The 25,169-nt window shown below is 43.9% G+C and overlaps 1 protein-coding gene across 1 annotated transcript in view; it reads right to left on the reverse strand.

Moving 5' to 3' along the window:
- SLC35F3 (solute carrier family 35 member F3) overlaps positions 1 to 25,169 on the reverse strand; it is a 376,143-nt gene that overhangs the window by 305,360 nt on the left and 45,614 nt on the right. The window lies entirely within an intron of this gene.

The raw sequence follows: 25,169 nt of genomic DNA on the forward strand, positions 1-25,169 counted from the left end.
CTTAATTAGATAGTGTGTGTTTGTAATATTTGGTCGCAGTCCTTGCTGTAACAGAGAAAGTCACGATTGATAGAGCTTGCCTTTTTGTAAAAGAAAAACACAAACATAGAACATCCTTAAGTTCAACAACCTTCCTAAGTACTTTGTTAGAAGATAACCAGAGAATCTCAGTGTGGAACAAGACGTTTTCAAAGAAATTCTCTATCTCATTAATAAGGTGCAGGAAACATGCTATTTCAGTCTTGTTTTTATAAAATTAGCCAGATCCATAACTTTTAGCACTACCAAAGGGAAAAGGGAATGAATGAGGCCCCAGTGTCCACCTTGCCATGCTGTGGATGGACCTGCCCCACACTCCTCTGTGTACCCTGTGCAATCCATGATCATCTTGGCATTGCATCAAACCAATATCAAGCATTAAGTTTATAATATTAACAGCATTAGTTAAGCTTAAATTCTTTTTGCGTTATAGATTAAAAATATAAACGGAAATCTAATATCTCCCTAACGCCAGTGGATCATCTTCTACATGCCCTGGGATAGGATTTCCATTCTTGGAGACCACTGCCCCAGACCACCATGTCCTACTGCCTCCCCATCAACCCTACTGCCCTGCTTTGTAATCACCAGGCAAACAGCCAAGTTGAAATTCTCCTTGAAAATTAAGGAGAAACTTTTGATAAGGCTTGGCAGAGTAAACCCATTTTTACCTCAATTTCTCTGGAAATTTCACTGAAATGATAGTAAAGAGATAAAAAGGGCAAAACTCCACAAGGACAGAGAGAATAGGAGAGAAATCCATAACACTCAAGAGAGTCCACATAATTTTAGAAGCAGAAAGAGAGATGGATAAATGACTTAGGAGACCAAAGAAAGCTGAATGCCTGCCTGAGGTGGAGGATGGAGAGAGTGTGTGTAGGGAGGGAAGTAAGCCAGCAAGCAAGTTTGAGTGACATGACCCCTGGAGAGCTCAGTCATTATTAGCACCAGGTGCTTCTGAAGGCAAGGGTGCAGATGGGGTAGAAAACAAAGGAATTGGTAGAAAGTCCGTATAAGACGCAGTTAGACTCCAGAGCATTGTGTAGCCAGGCAAGAACTCCGGGATGCCATGTACAGCGTGCTTAACTGAAAGTGAGGAATTAAATTCAAGTTTACATACCCAATGGTAAGACCCTGCTCGGCCTCCTTCTCCACTCATTTCCCTGAAAAAGTAGCAGCCAGATTCATATTTTTCAGGGAAAGAACTGGATGACTGCTTTCTGGAGAAACTCACTCGAACAAGAGATAACATTTCCAGTTACTAACAGTTCGGAGTCCTTCAATGAACCACCAGATCCCCAGCCAGTGACCTTAAAGTGCAGCTTGCCATTTGATAAATCCAACCCACTCATTCGGAGCTCCCACATAGCCTTTTTACACCTTTGTCTTAAATATGAATGAAGGCAAAAATCATCAGACATTAGATGAAAAATTCTAACATTAAAGACACAGACCAAATCGAAGCAACAAAGAAAGGAATTTGGAAGAAATAGGACCAATGCAGGAAGCAGAAAAAATCCTTAAAAATGACTTTTATAATTATTAACCTTCGAGACTTTGAGAGATGGGAGGAAACTGAAAGAACAATATAAAAGTGCTCTTTAAAATTAAAATATGATACCAGGAGGAAATAAATTAATGGAAATGTTAAAAGATAAATTTGGAGAAATCTGCCCAAAAGATAGTCATTTGGAAAATAAGAGATAAAGTGTGAGACAATTACAAGATTCATCCAGGAAATCCCACATCTGAGGAATGGGTAGCCCAAAAAGAGGAAAGCGGGAAAACTGAAGGGGAAGAAATTATCAAAGAAATACTATTAAAGTATTTCTCAAATGTGAAAGAACACGAGTTTTCAGATTGTAAGATTCCACCAGGTAGCCATCAAAAATAACTTTAAAAGTCTCACAAGCAAGTCATATTATTGTAACGTGTCAAAATATCAGACAAAAGTTACATCCTAAAAGCTTCCAGAGAGAAAAGGGAGATGAAAACGGAAAGATGGGCGGTCAGAAGAGCTTCAGACTTCTCGACAGCAACACTGTAATCCAACTGCAATACAATGGAGAATGCCTTCAGCATTCAGAGAGAAAATGGTTTTCTACTTAGAATTCCATAGTTAGCAAATCTTTTAGTCAAGAAGAGGTTCGTAGAAAGGCAGTCTTCATACATACAAGTTCACAAAAATTCCTGCAACCTTACAGGATTTCTCAAGAAGCCACTGAAGGATGCGGTTCAACAAAAGAAGGGAGAAAACAAAGAAAGACAAAAATGAGATCAGGAAACCAGGATCTAATACAGAAGAGAAATAAAGGGAATTCTTGGGAGGAGGATGATGATGATGACAATGATGAAGACAGTGATGACAGCAATGATGATGAAGGAAAATCCCAAGAGGCCTAGAGAGTATCAGTTCAGATTGGAGCAACAGAGGGCTCCAGGAAAAAAGTAAAACAAATAGATGCTCTAGATGTTTGAACGCATAAAGAGGAGATTTTCACATCTGTTGGAGAGTGTGACTTTGCTGATAATATGTGCATAAAAAATAAGCACCTGTTAAAGTGATTCAATGATAAACTTCAAGGGAAACAAGTTAAACAAGAAAGGAAATATACCCATATTACCCAAGATGGCTCGGACATACATATATTACAGCCAAGCTAATACAAAGTCTAGATATTGACCGAATATCTAGGGAAGGTAGAGAGTGTAAGAGAGTTAATCCTCACTTTCTATATTTGGAAATTAAACAGTCATTTTAAAAACTGGAAAAATATTCAGAATAGAAGTAATTAACAGGAAAAAGATAAGAGCTGAAAGTGGCAGCCTCTCATAAGTGGGAAATTGGGGAAGAGAGAAGTTGCGTAAAACATTATAATCCCCAAAGAACGACTTAAATTTTTAAAAAGATACATGTATTCTTTTGATAAAAATAAAAACCAAATTAAAAGAAAAACAAAAAGAACATTAAGGCCAGAATGAAAGAATAATAGCTCACATATACCGCACATATATTGTGTTTAAAGCACTTTACATAAATTAACTCATTTTCTACCCCCAAAACGCTATTAGATAAGCACTATTATTGTACCAGCCACTTTTAAGCCAGGATAGTAAGGTTTAGAGATCCTAAGGAACTTGCTGAAGGTTGCACAGTTAGGAAGCAGTGAAAGCAGAATTTTAACTGCACGGTCTGGCTCCAGAACTGCATCCTTAACCACTGGGTATACTGAAAAGGAAGAGATTTAAAAGGCATACCAAGAACATTTGTCTGATTAAAAGTCCATCCACCCCTGCGAGGAGTTTCTGAAAGGCCGGATCAAGCACCTTCTCAGAGGACAGCTCTGGGTCTGCGCCCACACATGGATTGGTGGGCAGCTGTGGTTCCAATATTCTCTACCTTATATTTTTATATATGAGTTTAGCTTAGAGAATTATCCAACATGACCATTTAAAAAGTCTCCATAAAGCACCCCAGAATGTCTAAAGGGAGGCAGATTGATGAAGGGCTGTGCTGAAAAGATATCCTCCTTAACTTACATGGGGTACCAAGTGATTGTAATAAGAACTAGAGGAGAAGGACCCGTGTGGGTCTCAAGAGAGTCCAAGAATCAAAGCGGAATTTTTCTTAATGGTCACAGAAGTGCTGCACACCCACATGAAATATTAAAAAAAAAAAAGACAAATCAATCCTCCATCTTTCTAAGTTTAGAAGTAGCTGACGGATTCTTCCAATACAGATTCGATCATTGTAGGAAGATCAGATAAAAGCAAACACAACTGCATAATTTATGCAATAGTGAACTTGCATAATAGAAAGAATCCCCAGGGAGCACAAATAGCTAGAAATGCATGAAAAGTCTCCTCAGGTCAGTGTTTCTCTGTAAGTCATACTGTGTGCTGTTTGGCAAATGGTATTGTTTCCGAGAGGGAGAGGCTCATCTGGAATCAGAAGACATGATGTCATATGTCATTGAGGGGTCTCATTGATTTCCTAGGAAGGGAGCTTTGATGAATTGACAGTGAACTCTTCTTATCCTTCAAGTTCCATGGAGGGGACCTCACACCAGGAGCATCAGCATCATTAATAGTCTTTCATATGGCATTTTACACTTTTCAAAATATGTGCTGCTCTTCTTAGGTTTTCGGACCGAATCAACAGAGAGGGAGCGGTAACATAGATAGGACTGTCCACAGTGTGGTGTGCTGAGGGGCACAAGAGGAAAGAGTCATGTAGCTTTTCAAACCCTCAATGACAGGAAAAAACAATATGTCACTGCCACCAAGGACCCCTGACCCTGATCCTGCTGTAACTTCTCTTGATGACAGCAGAGAGGGGTAAATAGCCCGAGCAAAGGTAGAGGAAGGACAACACAGGGTGCACTGGGGCAACAGTGAGGAGCAAGCCACACTCTTTGAGTAGGGTCACCCTACTTCCTGAACTTTCTGTCATAGTCGTGATTATGCCGTGCCCTGGGTCAGGCCACGCGGTCTTATTTCAGTTCAGGAAGCACTAATTCCAAATCTAAAGCCAACCCACACACGCTTAGATATTCCAGTTCCTGGGGGTCTTTTATTTGCTTCTAAAATTTCAACTGAGAGAAATGGGCCTGTATATTGCTTATCACAGTGAAGAAACCAGTGGGGGTTTTTACTTTCATTTGAAGCTATGTATGCTGCATGCAGACTCTCTTCAATTCTGTTGATGAACTGGTTTTGAAAGGAGGTAGTTGGTGAGGATTGCTAGCAAGGGCAGTACAAGTCAGCAACCTTGGATGTTGTACGTAAATAAGGAGGCAGATAAGAGAGGACAAGCTGGGAGTAATTCTATCCGTAAGAGAAGGGACAAAAGTTAAACAGAGCACATCGAAGTCAAAGTTTTTCAAATGTTATACTCTTGAAGCTTGCTATGCTTCTACAGAGGGAGTGAACAAACAATTCGATTGTAGATGTTTGTTGAAACTACTCAATTTTCAAACATTAAATTTGTATGAGGGATATCATGCATAAATCCAATTCTGTTCTAAATGAAATTATCACCTTACCCCTGTAATAGGACACTTGTTCCCAAGTGCATTTAAGGATTAGGTGATACAAGAAAGAAACAGTACTTCTTTTGGCTTGACTACGCTTTTGCCAAATTTTTTATCTTAATATAACAAGTCTTATCATGGCTAAAAATTTGAAATGCACTTTCTGATTGCTGAGCAGTAGAGATAAAGTTGGGGGTGGGATTTGATTTCAGAGGTGAAGAAAAACACAGTGCTTGGTTTCCTTCTTGCTTTTTATGTATTTCCTTACCAGGGAATAAAAATCAGCCTCCAGCAGGAGCAGGGGAAGATGCAAAGCCACCTGGAGGGCTGCAGGAAGCCCCACCCCAGCCCCACCTGCTCCACTCACACCTGTTCCTGGTCATCAGCTGCTCTCTCAGATCTTGGTTCGGCTCCGGGATTGCCCGGTTCCCAGGTCGGGTGAAGTGCCTCTCGCCGCAATCTGGTCTCTTGGCACCACAGTTCTTCCTCACGGCCCTTCTCGACCACAGCGAAAATCTCTAACAGTGTGAATAGTTGTTAAGGTCCCCCTCCTCACCAGACTCTAAGTGACATTTGTTCGTTGCTGAATCCCCAGGTCCTGGGTCAGTGCCTCGCACACAGTTCTCAATAAAAATGCATGCGGGTATCTGACAAAGGACTCATATCTAGAATATATAAAGAACTCTCAAATGGAACAGTAAAAATTAATCAAGGAATCCAATTAGAAAATGGACAAAAGAGATGAACATATACTTCATCAAAGAGGATATAAGAATTGCAAATAAGCGTATGAAGAGATGTTCAACATCGTCTGCCATTAGGAAAATGCAAAGTAAAACCATGATGAGGTATTACCACATACCTATTAGAGTATCTTTAAAAAATGGCGACAACATCAAATGCTGATAAGGATGCAAACAAACAAGATCATTCATACCTTGCTGTTGGCAATGTCTGGCAGTTTCTTAATTAAATATACACTTGCCATATAACCCAGCAACTGCATTTCTGAGCATTTATTCCAGACAAGAGAGAAAAATCTGTCCACACGAAAGTCTGTATATGAATGTTCACAGCAGCTTTATTGATAATAGCCCCAAACTGAAAACAACCCAAATGTTCTTGAATGGGTAAATGGTCAAACAACTGTGCTAACAGCCACACCGTGGACTTCTGCTCAGTGAGAAATAGGAGGAAGCATGTAACACACAGCAACTTCGCTGGATCTCTGGGGCATTCTGCTAAGTGAAAGAAGCCAATCTCAAAAGGTTATGTACTATATGGTTCCATCTGTATAGCATTCTTGAAATGACAAAATTACAGAGACAGAGAAGAGATCGGTGATCGCCAGGGGTTAAGGATGGCGGGAGGTAGGGGTGAGTACGACTATGAAGGGGTAGCATGAGGGAGACCTTCGTGGCAAAGGGCCAGTTCTGTATCTTGATTGTGGTGGTGGTTACACAATTGTACACACACACACACAAGAGTACATGTAACAAAACTGGTGAAATGTGAATAAGCCCTCTGGATTGTACCCATATCCATTTCCTGGTTGTGATATTGTGCTATAGACACATATGATGTTATCAGCAGGGGAAACTGGGTGAAGGGAGCATGGGATCTCTGTGCTCCTTCTGCATCTTCCTGTCCCTCTTTAATTATTTCAAAATAAAAAGGTAAAAACAGCCAAGCAGAATGAATGTGGGGAGGAAAGCTTTGGGCACAGAGGGAAAGCAGGGTCACTGGTGAGCAACTGGGGCCTGCATGCAAGGGTGCACAAAAACAGGGCTGTGGAGGACCAGGATGAAGCGGAAAATTAGCAGGGCTGTGGATGGGGACAAGGACACAGGCTTTGTATCAGAATAAGCATGCTCCTAGGGGTTTGCTGAGCTTGGGCTCCACCAGCACAGGCACCCGTACCCGGAGGTGGTCAGAGCCCCAGTGCTCGGGTGGAGGTAAGGTGACCTCACACCTCATTGCATCTCAGCCTACATCCAGGGAAAGCCAATTAACAGCTGTAATTATTGTTAGCAAGATCTTTCACACTCAGGAGGGCCCTACGTGGCATGGTAAATTATATGGACACTCTTAGAGGCAACCCCATCCTGGTTTTCTAGGCATAAACAAACTTGAAAGCTGGACGAGGGTGGGGACATGATGAAGACCCTGGAAAGGAGGGCCTGGAGGGACTCAGGAGATGGCCAGGGGCAGAGCCAGCAGGAGCCTCAGGAGCCACACTGGAGTCTGGGGCAAGGGGAAACTCAGGCATGCTAACTTTCTCTTTACTTAAAGGTTTTTATTTTGTTCATCATGGATTTTTTGGCATTACTTTTCACTTTTTTAAATATTGCATTAAAATATAGTAGTCTTCATTATTTGCAGATTATGTATTTGTGAATTCATCTACTTACTAAAACTTACTTGTAAATTTCAAAATCAGTACCTGCAGGTTTCATGGTCATTTATGGCAAAAAATTTGAGTCACTAACATTCACATTCCCAGCTGGGGGAGAACAAGGTGACGTGCCTTCTCCTTTTAGCTCTCACGTCCTTCCTGCCATCTACTTAGTGCCAGATTTTTCACATTTTTGTGCTTTTTTTTTTCTTGGTGATTTTGCTGTTCAACATGGCCCCCAAGCACGGGGCTGAAATGCTGTCCAGTGTTTCTAAGTGCAAGAGGCTGTGACACGCCTTATGGAGAAAATAAATCTGTGTGTTCAATAAGCTTCACACGGAATAAGTTATAGAGCTGTTGGTTGTGACCTCAGCGTTAATGAATCAGCAATATATTCAACAAGGTGTCTTTAAACAAACACAAACAAAACAAGGTTGTGTACTGACTGACGGACTGACGAAAATGTTGTAACCGGAGGCTCCCAGGAGCCCTAACCCTGTATGTCCCTAGGAACAATGGTTCAATAATCACTAATTCAGTGTCCACTGCGACTTTATAGAACATAACTACTGTGAGTAACAAGAATTCACTGTATTATTTATTTTGGTCATCAGCACTAGCCCTGGTGACAGAGGCCCATGGCTTGGGTTTCCCAGACCAAATTTCTCCCAAAATGTTGGAAGTCAACACACGCTCTCCATCACTTCATTCTGCCAAGTAAGGCATTCAAAACACCCACTACTGTCAACAACGACTATATGTTAATAAAAGAAAAAACTTTTAACACCAAAAATGTAGCAAGGACAGAATCTCAGAATAAAGGACAGCACTTCTTCAAAAAAGACAGGTAACAATTTTACACTGTTTTAAAGGATATGTTTTTAATGTTTTTAAATGCACACAAAATAAATTTTTATTTTAGAATATTACTTTGCACATAACTATTTTTCTTGACTTTCTTTTGTCAACTTAAGTATTTAGAGTGAGGCAATGTATATTCTTAAATTGATCTTCAGCCATATCTAAAAGGAGACAAGATAGCAAATGGTTAAAAATACGGATTCTCCAGGCAGACTGCCTGGGTTCAAATCCTCTCTCTGCCACTTTCCAGCTGCGTGAGCTTAGGAGGGGGAAAAATTAACTGATCTATGCTCTAGTTTCTTCACTTTTAAAATGGGGGAAATAATAATACCTAGTAGATTTGTCATGAAGATTAAATTTGTTAATGCATAAAAAAATGCTAAGACAATGCTTGGCATAAACAAAGTGCCCAAAGAATGCCAGCTGCTATCATTTGATTAAAATAAAGCCTATCATTGTTACAGTTGACAGCACAATGTGACGGGAGCTCAGATTTCCAACTTGTTTCAATTCACCACCTAAAATCACAATCAAGATCAAAAAAATTCAGTTTCACATAGGTACGATGATGAAAACACAATTTCGCTCCATTTGGAAATTCTGGCTGAAAGAAGCTGAGAGTCCACTGCCTGCCCTCAGTCTTCAGTCACGTTCCTTGTCTTCTCCCAGGAGGGCCAGAAGGAAAGCCAGTTCTGGCAGGGTAGACTTCTAGAAAACAATGATCCCCAGCACAGTCAACATAGAGTGGTGAAAAGAATCTGCAAGGGAAGTGGGTGGGAACCACAGGGCCTGCAGGGGGCAGCGTGATGTGCAGAAGAGAGACCAGGCCATGCAGTCGGCCCGGACTCATTCTGCCTCTTAAGGCGGTCCTGGGTTACTCCGGGCCATCATGCCCACTGTATCACAAGGCTTTTGAGGCCAGGCTGCTCACTCTTGAATCCCTAGAAGTCACCAGACGGCCTGGCATGTAGTGCACAATAAATATCTGCTGAATTGAGACTCTAATGTTCTCCATAGCCAGCCCTCGCTGGTCCGGCAGTTAAGAGTCGGCGCTCTCATTGCCGTGACCCGGGTTCATTTCCTGGTCGAAACTCACCACGTGTCTGTCTGTCGGTTGTCATGCTGTGGCGGCTGTGTTGCTGTGGTGCTGAGAGCTATGCCACTGGTATTTCAAATACCAGCAAGGTCACCCACGGCAGACAGGTTTCAGTGGAGCTTCCAGACTAAGACAGACTCAGACAGACTCAGAAGAAGGACCTGGCCACCCACTTCTGAAAAAATTGGCCATGAAAACCCTGTGAATAGCAGTGGAGCATGTCTGATATAGTGCCGGAAAGGGAGAGGATGGAGCACAAAGACCGGGCAGGGTCTGCTCTGCTGTACATGGGGTTGCTAGGAGTTGGAATCAACCTCACAGCGCTAACAACAAAATGCCCTCCACGCTCCTTCCAACCACAAAGTCCTGGCCATCATTTAAGCACACATCAATCCCGTGTTCCTCATGAGGCTCTTGTGAGGGCTAAACAAAATGTGTGTGAAGGCACAGCTGACACAGACAGGAACTCAAATACTCCAGCCCTCCCCCTCCCTGCCAGGAAGCCCAGTTGCGCAATAGAAGGCACAGGTGGTGGGGATCAGGAGGGGAGGTGACAGTTCTGTCTGCTCTGTGAGCCCACCTCAGCCTGACCAGGTCAGCTGAAGTTGATGGTGACAAGACAATTACTGCTGCCACTAGTTTCTTCATCACTCACACTATAGAACAAGATACTGTCCATGAGATTCCTTCAATTTCCACATTACCCTCCCACGTCAGAAGATGCAGCCCATGCAGGACCCATGACCACCCGTCTAGAGGAGCTGCTGGTGCAGGTGCATTACCCCCACAGGCAAAGAGCGAAAGTCTCCGTGTGAACAGCAGCCTCCAAACGCTAAAACGTTACACATGGTGCATCGAGCCAAGCAGCTCCTTTGTTACATGACCTTGCCCTAGCTCAGCCAATGACAAGATGATGTGTCTAACCACACAGCACAGCGATTTAACATCTGTCCACCTTGGTAAGGTCCCCACAAGATGAACGAGCGAGCCCACTGCTGTCGCTCGTAGAAGTGAGGGAACAAAGAGAGGTTGCCAGACTCAGGACAAAATGTCCTTTCTCTTCAAATCACGCTGCCTGACAGGCTTGGGCTCTGTGTGGCCTGAATAATTCACCATATGCTTGCTTTTATTATTCCTGTGAGCTTTTATACTCAAATCGCTCTTCTAGTCATTTGGGCAAGTTAAAAATCTCCTAATGTGAAGGGAGACTTGAAGTCCATTTGGAATTACTTCCCTCATTTTACAGATGAGAAAACCGAGGCCGAGACGTCAGGTGTCCCGCTGAAGCGCACAGAGGGGAGCAGGGTGAGTCAGGACTCAAATTCAAGTCTTCCAGGACCACTTTCTATGATCTTTGCCATGAATCACACCATTTACCTCCTTCAATTCTTAGTAACCACGAAAGACAGATCGGCCTTCTTCCCCTACCTTCTGGAGGAAGTAAACAGAGGTGGTGTTCCATAAACATCACGAATGCCACAGTGAATCATGGACAGGACAAGGAGGCAAGCCCTCAGTCGCTGAGCTGGGTGACGTAAAATAATTTACAAACCCATGCTCGGGAGCACCCGGTCCCCCATGGGGACCCTGAGTGCAGCCACGGTGCCACGTCACTGAGGTTTGTTAGGAAGACTAGTTGTTTACAGAGCCGTTATCTGTTTCATTGCCTTGCTCTTGGGGACAACTTTAGGTAATAACCAGCTTCTTTGAAGACTAATCTATTCTACACACAATCTGTGCAGAAGAGGACCACCAACCAACCCCCTTACACAGTTCTTTAGGAAGGCTTCTTTGCAAAATAAGAAGGCTGCAGTTTCTGCATTGATAAATGAAGCAGTGGTTCCAAATACAAAAGCTACCTGGGATCTCAGTGGAGATGGAGAGTGGCCAAGAAGGAGTGAAGTGTGTTAGACACCTCTGACCAGCCATCAGACACCCAGTTTCTCTGCTTTGTCCTGGCCCCTTCCTTCTCCACTTCTTGCCTTCCTCAGAGGTTTGTCCCGTTGAGCGGCAGACACTTGCTAGCCTCCGGCCACTGTGATCCACCACCCGTCCCCCCGGAGTCTAGCACACGAGACATCGCAGCTGCCTTCAGAAACAGTTCACTGGACGCGTGGATATCCTACAGTATGCCTGACCGCACAGCCGAGAAGGAAACCTCCAGGATGCTACCACTTCTTCTCTCTGAACCTGCATAAAGCACACAGGACAGCCCCTTCTGACTTCCTGTCTACTGAGGTCATCAGAGTCCCTCTCAACTTCAAAGCCAAATGGAAAGCATTCACTGACGGAGCCTAAACATCCTGGCTTGACAATTGCATAGCTCGCCTAGTTCTATAAGATTATACCCGCATCCAGAGCTTAGAGCAGTGCCTGCAATTCAGTGCGTACTTAATGATGGAGGAACCAAACTGCTATCGAGGCCTGAAGGCACAGGACACGCTTGGTGCTGTAATTTATGCAAGCAATTGGCCAAAAATGCTTCATGAATGATGATGATATCAGTGTGATTTATCAGCACATAGCAACAGTGCCTGAAATATACAGTACAGAGCAGCCCTCAGTAAACAGGATGAATGCAAGCACTTCATCATTGCAGCGGAAAAAGATAATCCAACAGCAGGGCCCTCCTCTGTCAGCTGACAACAAGAACCAGGTGCTCTGTATGTCAGGAGGTGAGAGGGCTCCAGAAGCCTTCAATCTGAGGGCTGTGACCACACAGGTCTGCCTTTACTGTGAATCTTCTCCTCTAAAAACCAAAGCCGCAACTCCGTGGAAACAGGCGTACGGAGGTGGATCAGCTATTCAACCCTCCAGTCAAGTTACTTGCATGAAACCTACTGTGGGAAGAGAAGAGAACCCTCACAACTGCTTAAGGAAAGTGCCCCGAGAGAAGCGGGCAGTGGGGGAATGGAAGCCCAACTCTCAGACCTGCAGGGAGGGAGGTGGACTGGACACAGCTGGGCTAACCACAAGCTATGTGCAGAGTCAAGATGTCACCAGGTGACATCTTAATGTAGCCCCTTTGCCCTCACCAAGGGTGCTTCGAGAAAGGTCTCAGAAAGCTGGCTGCTGTATTTGCTGTAAACCCACTGTCAGATCAATTGTCAAAATGTTACCAGTATCACATCAGGACAATAACGTCTCTTTAAACTCTAATGCCAACCATAACATGAAATAATGCATAATATTCCATATTACGTTAAAAAAATTTTCCAATGACATAGGAGTAAAAATAAACTCACAATAGGAGATTAATTGAGAAAACAAGAAGTGTATCTTGGTAGGTAGTCTGAAGCTTAAAAAGCTGTCAGACACAGCAGAACACTGGTAATTGCTCCGCGTCAGATACATGAGAAATTGCTACTCTGCTCCCTACTTTGTGTTAAATCTGAAATTTTCCATAATAAAAAGTTGAAAAGAAAAGAATGAAAAGTCGTTAAATGCAATAAAATGTTAACTATGTTTAATATTGGGTAGTAAGATTAGTGATGATTTCTATTTTTCCTTATTTATCTTTATAGGCAGTTTCCAATTTTTCTACAAGACTACATTTATAATAAAAAGCCAGGCTACTTAAAAAATTTGTGCCATAAAAATTGAGATTTTCTTGAAGAATAGTTATATTTCCTTCCTCCTCCCCCTCCTGGTCCCTCCCCCCTTCTTCTTCCTTTTTTTTTAGGTAAGAAAAATTATATAACCCAATGTATTTTCTTTTTTGCTCTGGCTCATTTATGGTAATGACATTAGCTCTTACGGTTATCTTATTTCTTTCTCTTTCTCATGACTCTGACGCCTCATCTCTATTAGCTCACACACATATAAAACACACAGAGGCACATCCGTGTCATTTGCTGATGCACACCTCAAACCCTTTTTGGAATGAGATGAACCATACGTGGGGCATAAGCTGGTATACACAAGTAGAAAAAGATGCCACAGTCCCCTCCCCACTAGCAACCTGAAACTCCAAATTGAACACGTGAGCTCGTCAGTGACAGTGCCACCCCCCCCATCCCTCCTGAATCTGCTCTACCTCCCGGTTTGTGCTGCCATCCTGAGCATTGGTACCTGACCACCTCATGATGGTCGGCTTGTTGCTCACCTTTCAACCATCACTCTGGCCATGGCAGCTCAGAAGGAAGAGCCTGGGGTCCTTCTCCTGACACTAGGCTCTTTCTAAGTCCCATTACTCATATCATGTCTCTCACTAAGGGACGGCAATCATGGCCCTTTCTGGCACTACCATTTCCTCATTGGTCAAATGCAGAGAGAGAGAGAAATTTTTGTCTTCATTCCCTCCCAATACACAATTCTCCAAACTCATGGGACTGTGATTGGCAAAGGTTATTTTAGCTTATTAGAGACAGGTATTTCACAGATATTACATAATGAAATTATTTTCACAAGATCCCAGCTCACACAAGCTGGAGGGTTCCATCAGCAAGCCCCTTCCACGAAGACAGAGGCACAGGCCACCACAATGCCAGGTATCTAGGATTTTTCAGAAGAGTGCTTTGCCTTTAACATCAAAATGCCTTCTTTTATCTTCTTCATTTATAGAAGCATTTTAACTACCTTTTAAGACAGTATTTCTCAAAACATGGTCTATGGACCACCTGTATCAGAAGGATGTGGTGCAAATGTTAAAATGCAGATTCCTAGGCCCCAGTCCCAACTTCCTGGCTCCCCGTCTCTGGGAAAGGGTCCTGGAAATCTTCGTTTCAGCTTCTCTATAGGTGATGTTCCTCACAGACGTTCAAACCCTCTGCTCTGCAGCCTGGCTCACCCTCCATGCCTCCGTGACCCTCCACAACGACGCCAGCCCATCTTGCTGTCTTCTCTCTGAATTCTCTGGTGTTTGCACCTTGTAGCACACAGATTAGGATCTGATGACATATACTTCTCTAAGCATTCATCATTTTATATAGTACCTCTCTGCAAATATTTTCATCTCAAAATGATGAAGGCCTACCTCTCTTGTGCACAGTAAATTCCGAAACCCACGCTACCACGCTTATCTAAGAGACAAAATGAACTAAACTTGGCTCCTGAGAAAACTCAATGTCTCTGCTGGATGTTTCATCTATTAAAGTCACCGATACGTGTGTGGAGAGAGTAAAGTCACCACTCAAAAGATACAGAAATTAACTCCAAGAGTCCATGAGCATAAATAAAGAAACAGCAAGTGCTGCCATCACTCACACACACACACACACACACTCTCACATTAGCTTTATTAGAAACCAAACAGAAACATATCCTGAAAAATTACAATCACCTGCCCAAGAATGGGCTTAGCTTTTTCCTGAAACCCTAACTTTCTAAGAGAACACTTTCATCAGAGAAAGTTTCTACATTGAGCAAACTCACTGAGTCATAAGCAAGGATTTAAGTTTAGCCAGAGTCTCAGAAAAAAATTAAAAATCAGTACAAGGGTATCCAAGGGATTAAAATGTTTCTTCTGAGTCAACTGTCTAGCCAAGTCTGTAATCAGACTTTCGAAAAATTTTGCACCAGCCATATCATAAAAGGACTGTCTGCACCGTTGTTTTTTTTATTTTAAAAAGGGACAAAAACAAAAACTGCCCCAGCTCTGCCCCCAAGCCAGCATGCCCACGTGCATTTGATCGCATCCTCCTTGCCTAGCCCAGGGGAAGAGGGTGTCCACCTTGCCTCCCCAGCCATGTGGCCACCGTGACCTGGGCTCATCCCTCTTAGCTCTCATGTTTGTATTATATAACTCATAAGCTTCTCAAGAGACAACAGGGACCACACATTATAGGACTTCACATCCCCAATTTCTCACAAGAAATTATAAATGTCTGGGTATTTCTGAAGGTTCGTCTGCAGTCAGTCAATGCTGGCAGGCCCTGTTCTGCAGTGTCAGACTTGATCCCCACAATGTTCAAGCTGGCAGGATCGGTTGTCCACCTCACATGCACAGACAGTGTCCCCCTCCCTGCCAGGTCACCACTCTAGAGGACCCAGAGCATCTGTCACCTCTCCTGAGAACTGCTCAGTTCTCCACAGCACCTTCCCTCAGCTGGAGGTGCGCAGACTGTGACCCCAAGTCCCACGGCTCTGCTGCCCAACCCGGGACTCTTACAGACTATCAACTTCAGCACCAAAATATGCTATTATTCTAGACTCTACAGATGACGTGGGGTCACATTTCTCTGATGACTAATGGGCCTGCAGACGTGGCCCCTGAACCATGCAACTGCATTTTAACACAAGGTGGCAATGTCTTTAGGCCCTAAGGCACATTCACTCCTTGCCAGGGACAAAGGTCGTGAGACTCGGACGTGGAGTCATGATGAGACCGAGGTTCCTCTTTCTGTCACAGTGGAGACCAAGGTGGCAGGGGCAGTGCAGGGAGCAGCGGCTCAGAGCACTCTGTGGTTGATTGCAGCTCTGTCCCTTCATGCCAGGGCTAAATGGCTCCACTGCCTGAATCTGACTTTTCTCATCTCTAAAATAAGGTAGTAAGAGCTAACCATCAGAGTTTAGTGATAATTAAATTACATCATGTATGTAAGTCACTGGGCCATCTCATTCAATAACTCAGCCCACCTAAGTAATGTGTTTGAACAGGGAAATGAGAAGAAAAATCTTTACTGCTCATCTTAATCCCTCTTCTTACTCTGTTGTGAAGATGATGACGATGATGATGATGATGGTGATGATGATGACCACGGCGATGATGATAAGCGCTATTTATTGAGCTCACTATGCCGGTCATGTTTGGCTCATTTAGTCCTCTCAACAACCACAGGAGGTAGCTAGTAGTACTATACACATTTTCAAGATGAAGAAACTGAGGCATAGAGGAGGTCACACAGCTACAGGTGGCAGAGCTGGGACTCAATCCTGACTGTGCCCTTGATCACTACTCTTTACTTTTCATACCCACCTTGGGAAAAGGAGGAAATAAAACAAAACCAAGAGCTCACAATGACTGTTTATAATGAGTCAGGCATTATGTAAAATGCTTTTTAGCATATTATCCAGTTTAATACTCAGACAAGTCTCTTAATGTAGATGTCACAATTCACCTGTGTAATCCTGCGGAAGCTGAGGTAGGATTTGAAGCCAGCAGCCTGATGCCAAAGCTCATGGGCTTAACCACCCCACCACAGTGCCTCCATTTCAAGCACTCAGTCCACATTTAGAGCAGCAATGTTGGCTGGTAATGGCCAAAGAGCTTTCTACACTGCTTCAAATACACGTGTCAGCGAGCTGGGAAAGGAGTGACAGCTGCCAGGAGCGCCTCATACTCAGGGTTACTGCTCCATATCCGCTACCGACTCAGGATGAGGCTGTGTGTGGCCAACAGGCCCCAGCCAAGCTCCTGGGGCAGTGGGAGCTGTCCCTTCCCATCCAGGTGACAGGCCTGGGTGTAAGAGGAATTGTCGATCCTTTCCAGTACACTCCTGGGCTTCATCTCACCCAGCCAGTGCCCAAGCTCACGAGGCCCGGTCCAAGACTGACTGTGGCCCCCTTTTTTACAACAAGGGAACCAGAAGAAGAGACTGGGACATTTTTTGATGACTCTACTTATTATCATAGGATTTGACCTGAATAACGATTTTTTCCTCTTCTCTTTTACTGCTGTCACCAGATGTTACACTAGAATTTTTTTTTTTGCCAACAGCTCTTGGAAACGGTTCTTCCCCTTTGTAACGATGTTCGGTCTCAGTCAGAGAGAAGTGGGATGTGGTGGTGTGGGAAAGCAGCATCTCTTCTCTCCAGGTACCCAGTCCTTCTCTGCATGGCTGATACGTCTGTAACAGGAGGAGAAGGGGCCGTAGATATCAGCGATATTTGGATGTGCTAAGCAGTCACGTTCTGTGCATAAGCTCCTAGCACCCCGTATCGAGAAGCTGGGCACAGGAAGTGCCCTGGATTTAGACATTCTGCCTCTGAACGAGGGTCTAAACACGAGTGAAGAGGACAGCCACACACATGAAGATAATAACAAAACAACTCTGCATTTTCAGTGTCACTGAGTGAGCCCACCTAAAGATTATTGTGCAAGTTTAGGAATCCAACAGAGCCCCAAATCTGCATTAGCTTGCTGGGGCTTCCATAACAAAATATCACTGAGTGGGTGGCTTAAACAACACAAATTTATTTTCTCTCGGTTCTGAGGTTAGAAGTCTGTGATCCCTAAGATGTCAGAAGGGTTGGCTTCTTCTGAGGCTCTCTCCTTGGCTAGCAGATGGCCGTCTTCTCCCTGTGTGCTCACAGGGTCCTCTCTCTGTGCCTCTATGTGCAAATTTCCTGTTCTTAGAAGCAGACCAGTCACACTGGATAAGGGCCCACTATAACGACATCAATTTAACTTAATCACCTTTTTAAAGACGTCATCTCCAAATACAGTCACATCCTGAGGTACAGGGGGTTAGGACTTCAGCATGTGAATTTTGGGGTCGCAATTCAGCCCAAAACACTCTGCCCTCTGTCTCCCCCAAAATTCGTGTCTTTCTCCCATGCAAAACCCATTCAATCCCATCCCAAAAGCCCCCAAAGTCTTAACCCATTCCAGCATCAACTCCAAAATCTCATCTCTATTAGGTATGGGTGAGACTTGAGGCGTGATTCATCCTGAGGCCACAGGAAGTCCCATCTTTCTTTGGGCTGTAGACCTCTCAAGTGGGCAGCTTCTTTGAAAGAGCTCACTGAGCACCCCCACCACTGTTCCCTTTCCCAACACCAACGGAAAGTGGATGGGCATTAACTATGATGTCCACTCAGCAGACAGGAGGAGACAGAGAATCTGTGGTGCACCAACAGATCCCCCGTGTCACTGCAAGGCTGGCCAGACTGTGGCAGGGGTCACCAGCGTCTGCCCATCATCTCCTCTCCTCCTTCCTAACAGGGCCCCCGTGTTGTTGAGTGGTAGGAAACCACTCCACTACAAATATATTTCTAAGCCTCCTTAGAGAGAGGGGGTCCAGTGAGATGTAAGCAGAAGCCACTGGGAGAAGTCCAGGAGAGCTCTGTAAGGGAGTCCACCTCAGTGAGGGGACTGTCACCTTCCTCCTTCCCCGACTCATTCCTCCTGCCTCGAGTGCAGATGCAATGACTGGAGAATAGAAGTCAGCACCAGTGATGGTGGAGGAAGACAGGATGAGCCTATGGCCATCAAGAGTCTGATGATATCACGGTACTACATTACTAGCCCCGAACTGTGTATTTCTGGAACTCACATTAAGCAAGAGAAAAACAGACACCCATCTTTTTAAGTGACTGTTCCAGGCCTCTGTTAACAGAGCTGTTAAAGAGAGTCATGCCTTCCGACACTAGGCCCAAGGCCGTGTGCTGCAGTCTACATTCACACTTAATTAGTTGTGGCTTTTATGTGTCAATTTTTCTTTGAAGAAGCAGGGGAGCGGCACAGAGAGACCTCACACAGTTAATCTTCCTCCCACTGTCAAAGAGAGGGGGTAGGGACACCAGGAGAGAGGACAGGAGGTGGCCACAGACAGGCAGGAAGGGCACCAGGGAGAAGAAAGGAAGGAGGAAGGCAAGCCAGAGAGCAACGCTAAGGTTAGGCGGGCCCGTCTGTGCCAGCCCCTCCAGCCATGCCTCCTGGTGGAAACCATGGCAGCTCTCCACAGGCAGTGTCAATTACAAGGCGTACGTGGCCGCCACAAGGAACTCTCTCTGTTCTAGCGCATTAGAGAGCGGCCCACAGAAAACCAGCCTCCCTCCAACTCCTCTGAATGGCACAGTGTTCACGGAAGGGAAAACATTCCATGAGAAATCTATCAAAACAGGCATGGTAGAGCCACATACAAAGTCATCTGAAGACCGAGTCTAACTGCACAAAGGCGGGGGCGGGGGGCGGGAATTAGACAACACTTTGTAAGTTCCGTTTGGCTGCAATGTGCCCACTCTGTTTTATGGGTTGACTTGCGTCCCCAAGAAAGATATACTGAGGTCCTAAACCCTATTACTTCAGAATGCGCCTTTATTTGGAAATAGGGTCATTGCATGTAATTAGTCAAGATGAGGTCATACTGGAGAAGAGTGGGCCCCTAATCCAACATGACTCTTGTCCTTATAAGAAGGCAGCCATGTGAAGACACAGACACACAGGCAGGACGCCACGTGAAGAGGAAGGCAGAACCAGAGTGACAGAACAGCAAAGGTTGCTGGCAACCAGCAGAAGCTAGGAGAGAGGCCTGGAACAGATTTGCCCTCAAGAGAGTCTCGAGGAACCAACCCTGCTGACACCTCCAGCCTCCAGATGAACGAGACAATCAGCTTCTGCTATTTGAAGCCACCTAGTTTGTTGCACCGTGTTACGGCAGCCCTATAGGGTGTGAAAACAACAGACCCTATATTTCTAAAACTTTCAATTTGGAGGCAAGATCTTCTTTTTTGTTGCCGAAGTCAAAAAACACAATTTAAAATGAAAACATCAAAGAACTTACTTTTTTCAATAGCAATTAAAGCTATCTCGGGCTTCAGAATAAATAAATGCCTTTCAACACTTCAGAGTGGAAAAATTTATTGAGGCACAGGCTGTCGTTTTTCAGACTAAACTGAATCTGATTTAAAAAGATTCTTTAAATGAAAAGTCATCCTACATGTAATTTCTGGTGTAAAATTTCTTCTCACTGGGTTCCATATTGATCTCAACTCATAAAATGCTATCGTATTGACTGATTAGCATAAACATAATCATTAGAACAAGGTTACCACATTGAATAGAAGTGGCAAAAGAATGCTGAAGTTCAATGTCAAATTTTACATTTCCTTCTGATGCAAACAGAGATTGACGAACAGGTGCCATGAGACCCCCCACCCTGTGTACATTTGATACTCCACTGGTCAGATAATCTATCTAAAATGGAATTCTCATTTAATAAAATAAAAGTAAAACTACATATGGATGCACAAAATTCCTCACCAATGTTCCTGTTTTCTTTTTTAAAGCCCTCAAAATGGAACGGTATTCCTAAAAGAGTGCTTAAAATACATGTCTGGGGCAGGGGCTCCAATTCTCAATTGAAATGCCTCTACAATAGGATTGCCAGATAAAATATACAATGCTGAATTAAATGTGAATTTCAGATCAACAACGAACTTTAGAATAAGTCTGTCTCATGCAATATTTCAAATATAATAAGACATTATTCATTGTTGATCTGAAATTCAAATGTCACTGGGTGTCCTGTATTGTTATTCACTAAATCTAGCAACCCTACTCTGAAAGTAGAGAGGGAAAGCTGAGTCACTGCCATAAGTATGTTCCACAGACGCTCAGGGGCTTTTGATTCAGGAAAAGGCAACGCCAGGACTATGTCAAGCAGAGCTGGAGGTTTGTGGATACTTGTCCATTCAGGGCCAGCATTGATGCTTTTCTCCAAAGAACACAAAGGAACTGAAGAACAATCATGAATTTCCTTTTCTTTTCTATCAAATTCCTATAAAACTATATTTGACCCTTAGCAAAATTAGCTTGTGAGAGGAGGAAGCCTTTCTATGACCTAGGAAATTCTACACTCGTTCTTTGAATAGATGAGTTCTGGTTGTCTTCTAAGAGTCCTGGAGACTGTTCCCCTATTTTAATTATCTTTTTAAAGAATCTTTAGAAATCCTTGGAGTGGCCATTCTTGAGGCTATTTAGCTGGTCAAGAAGTAGAAGTGGGTATCCCCATCCAGATTAAATCTGACTGAGTCCAGATCTATTTCTGTTTATTGAAAACCTTCCCATCTTTCCTGCTGCTGCAGAACAAATTTCCACCCACTTAGGGATTTACAACAGCACACGTTTATTGTCCCAGTTTCTGGAGGTTAGGAATCTGGGTGCAGCTTAACAGAGTCCTCTGCTGCACTCAAGCTGCTGGCCAGGGCTGTGTTCTCATCTGGAGGCTTGACTGGGGAAGAAATCTACTCCCACGCTCACTCAGGTTATTGGAACATGATTTTCACCCTTTAACGAAATGAATGAGTTCAAAGTGGTCCAAGTGTGGTCCAAGGCAGATCCCTCAGCTCACTGGGTTGGAGCCCCGGCTTTACCAGATGTAAAAGGGGGCAATTCCACAGAACGTTAGGAGGTTTCAATGGCACAGATGTGTCCAGGGGCCTTTTGAAAAGTTCTCACTGCCATATTTAAACTGAGAGTGGCATTAGTTTGTGTTGAGCTCTTTAGAAATGACAGCTAAATTTCTTCAAGCTGCTCTAAGTGGGAAAACCCCTGATCATAGTAGAGAGTCCAGGTCTGGACCATGGGCCCACAACGGGTATCAGCCAATCTGATAACAGAAGAAACAAGGCTCCAAACCCAGAGTGTCTCCAGCTAACCTGGAGAACAAACTTTAAGTGCAAATGTGGGGTGGCAATCAGGTTTACGGTAAATGACTGACTTACAGCTACGCAGGAAGATGCTCTGACACAGGTCTAGATTGGTCACCAGCATGAGGCAAAATATGACCTTCACTTCCCAAATCTGCAAGCCAGATAGCTTGCAGGTGCCTGTGTTAGCCTGTGAAACTCTGTCCTTACTCCAGCAAGCTTATAGGAGCTGACCTGCACTAAACGGTGTGTTAGTCACTGGCAGGAGGCCCCATCTTCCCACAAGGCTCTCTACACACTGGGGAGAGACAGACTGGGTGAAGTGATTCAGATATGTGAAAGGCATCACCATGAGTGGCCCATCACTTAAGATGTAGAAAGAGAAGTCCTAACGAGACCAGTGCAAGTTCGCAAGAGCAAAAATAGAGATGGCCACAAAGTGCTGGAAAGAGCCATCTGGCTAATGTCTGCCTCTGTGCTCTAGGAGGGATCCACAGCTGTGGATTTAGACAACATCCCCGTCACTTTTGAAAGAGATGGCAGCTACGCACAAAATTCACTGTAGCTCTTCCAAAATGCTAAGCTCTTTTGCTATGCAACTCACAGCTCTTATTGTTATGAGGCCTGTGCAAGGAGTGGGGATTAATTCATCACTGCCATGCCAAAAAATGCAATATTCCTATCCAGGCCCCTCTTTGTCAAAAGGCTCAAGTATGAAAAGGGATGCACTGTAGAGGTTTGAGAACATCTTGAAAATGTAATGTTTGGGTTCTGTCTGAAATGTTAACCATTCTATCTTCTATTATGAATTATCAGTGTCACCTACTTTAGCAATCAAGGACTGTGTCACCTGTGAAATGTCAAAAGAAGCAACTCCTCAAGGTAGAAATATACAAGAAAATTGCACAGGATAAAGTACTAACATACCAACTCCGACCTTTTGTAGAAATTACCAAAGAGCTTGATTTATTTTACTTTGAACTCTCTCAGTATAAGCCCCTATGAAGACCAAGATGCCCTTTGGCTTAATTTTGCCTGACTAACAATTAACAGCATTAGGCACAGTAGGAGCTCAATAAATGTGACATGTGTGCCCAAAGATTCATGAACACAAATGTTTAACACAGTGCTAATATATGGGAGTAGAATTAGAAATAAAAAACACTATATTTCAAGAAATAAGAACATAGATAAGCACATTTTGATACAGGTATATAATGCAGCCATTTAAAATCACATTCTTGAAGAATAGTTAAAGATAAATAGAAATTGCTCTGAATACTATGTTAAAATTCTAGAAACAGATAAGCCCGAATTATATAAATTGTAGGCTTTTCATAGAAAAATATCTGCAAGGATATGCACCAAAATAAAGTGTTAACAATGGTTTTCTGTATGGTGGAAATATAGATGGTTTTAATTTTCTGACATATACACTTTTATATTTAACAAGGTTGCTACCATGATCATATTTACTCTTATAATGAATGAATGAATGAATGAACGAATGCACAACCCCATGAGAATTTCGTGAACAATCCCTCTGTAGCCTCATCTCTATGGATTTTGGTTGGAACATGCCAGAAGGTTCTTCTGTCCCCAATACCACCTGCTTCCTTGTCACACCGTTAGCATCACTGCCCTGGGTTAAGACACTATGCCCATTCCAGTTAAAATGCACCTAACCTTCACAGAAAGGTAAGACACTAACACATTAGCATAACAAGCTGGAGAGCTGTCACCTGACAAAGCAGGTCCCTAAGAAAGCTGAGATGAGGACATGTTTATCAGAACTTGGGAGGTGAAAGTTCAGGTGTCATGAAAGATCTCAGAGCAGTGCTTCTCAAAGTGTAAACTAGGAATCTTAAAACACAGATTCGAATTCAGTAGGTCTGTCCCGGGTGGGGCCCAAGATTGTGTCTTTCTAACAAGCTCCCAGGTGATGCCCGGGCTGCTGGTCTGAATAGGGTACCACGCTGGGTAGGAAAGCACCTAGAGTGAGCTCAGTAAAGCTTGGACAGTCAGGGCGACGTGAAGACACTGGTCACTGGAATGGGTGTGAATGGGTTGGGAGAGGAAGGCGGTTTCAGAGACAGCAACCAAAATGCAGGTGGGAGATAGTAAAAGGGAAAGACAGAGTTTTAGAAGTCAAATTCCACTTCCTCACAGTTTTTCTCAGATCTACGACTGTTCCAGCATTTAACAAATACTTGTAGGCTATATCTGTTTTCCTTCTGGAGCCTCATTCACTGTTGAGGCAAAATCAGACAGCACTGCCAGCATTTAGTTGCTTTTTGAAGGATTCAATCCAATTTCCTGGGGGATGGGGAACTCAGGGATGGACAGTTAGTCTTCGGAACTGTCCCACCTGCAAGACATGCAATCTCCTGGGGAAGCATGCACACCTCTCCAGGCAGTTTCTCTGGTCTGGGCGAGGACTTCAGCAGGTGGTGCAGGTGTGTGAAGCCCCCAAGAGACACAGAGCTGACTCTAATAACCTAAGAACCCTGCCCTTGCACAGGAAGCAGTTGTTGCTCCCAGGTGGATGGAGAAAATGAGTTACCCAAGGTCAAGGTCAAAGGAACTTACAGCTTGTCAAGCATTTAGATGTGCCTTTTATGCCACTCTTTCCAAGGGGATGTTAGCAGTGGGTCTCTGTTCTGGCCATTCTTCTAAACCTGTCTTTCCCAGTGAAGCAGAGAGTGAACTAGGACCTGAGGGTGGAGTTTATAATGAGGGAACTCTGCTAGGGTAATGTAAGAAATGATCTAACCTAAGAAGGAACGCTAATAACGAGCATCATCCAAAAGCTCAATGGGCTGGGGTGGGAAGAAATGGCTCCTCTCACCATAGGTATCCAAGTCCAAACTGGGAAGCCATCTGCCAGGCGAGGAGAGAAAGGATTTCTTCCCAGCGAGACATCTGGCCAGATGATCTTTAATGTCCTTTCCAACTCTAAATTCTGTGTTTTAAAGTGACACAGGGTCACCTGTCTGGGGAGAAAAGTGGTCCTTTGTATTGGAGGATAAAGAAAAAAGAGACAGGTGTTTAACTGCCTCGCCTGAAGGCCAAGGAGAAGGTTTCTTACTTTGTCATCTCCTGGCAGGGTCACGGGTGAGGGGAAGCAAGGGCACCTGCTCAGGAAGGCAGTGACGAAAGTATAGCTGTTGACTTAGGTGAAGGAAGGAGAACTGGAGGGCATGTGAACAGCAAAGTACCAACTAGCACATCATGCCAAGACACGCTATACAATCTTATATGAGAACAGGACCCACGCCCAGAAAGACAGGCAGTGATCAAGATTCTGACAGGCTCTTTCAGGCCCCAGATCCAGAGATGACTCTGTAGGAGGCAAGAATGGGATAAGAAAGCATATGTGCACTGGAGAGGAAACATTCTGTGGCAGGTATGTCTATGTCCTGCCACCCACAAA

Source organism: Equus asinus, chromosome 2 (assembly GCF_041296235.1).
Source record: "Equus asinus isolate D_3611 breed Donkey chromosome 2, EquAss-T2T_v2, whole genome shotgun sequence".
Taxonomy (NCBI): domain Eukaryota; kingdom Metazoa; phylum Chordata; class Mammalia; order Perissodactyla; family Equidae; genus Equus; species Equus asinus.